The sequence below is a fragment of the Seriola lalandi genome, unplaced genomic scaffold (genome assembly GCF_002814215.2).
Source record: "Seriola lalandi dorsalis isolate HSWRI2012SDOR001 ecotype SW California unplaced genomic scaffold, Sedor1 jcf7180001999506, whole genome shotgun sequence".
In the NCBI taxonomy this organism is placed as follows: Eukaryota; Metazoa; Chordata; class Actinopteri; order Carangiformes; family Carangidae; genus Seriola; species Seriola lalandi.
The window spans coordinates 1-388 of record NW_019470169.1 but is presented as its reverse complement, the minus strand read 5'-3'; the positions used below and the strand labels follow the sequence as shown (position 1 = coordinate 388).

The following is a 388-nucleotide window of genomic DNA, read 5'->3' as shown; positions in this document are numbered from 1 at the left end:
ACGCATTCGGTCATGTCCGTTGAGTGGGTTTGCACGATCGTAATGGGTTCAAAACTGCAGGGGGAGCCGACTTCCTTTCTTCGAGCCAACGACAAAGTGTCAGGTGAAACTCTGTGTTTGTGTCATTGCTTGGTTTCCCACAAGGCGAAAGAAGGTTGCACCGTACCCGGCCGCACTGCAATGCCGGGACGAAGCGTGGAGCGAACGGAGCAAGCCCCTTTTTCAGCTCCCAGCTCTAAAAATCACTTTAATATGTTTGTCCTCGTATAGAGGACATATCAGATATTAAACTGATAAGAACAGATACTACACTTGATCTTAGCCAAAAGGCCGAGAAGCGATGAGCTCCCGGTGTCTGATGTCCAAGTCACACTCTTGGCACAAATCT

The 388-nt window shown here is 49.0% G+C and overlaps 1 non-coding gene across 1 annotated transcript; it reads right to left on the bottom strand.

The window, feature by feature from the left end:
- Positions 1–150: 150 nt before the first annotated feature.
- Positions 151–342, bottom strand: LOC111661960 (U2 spliceosomal RNA). Its single transcript, XR_002761265.1, has one exon. It is a non-coding gene; the product is annotated as a U2 spliceosomal RNA (small nuclear RNA).
- Positions 343–388: the final 46 nt, after the last annotated feature.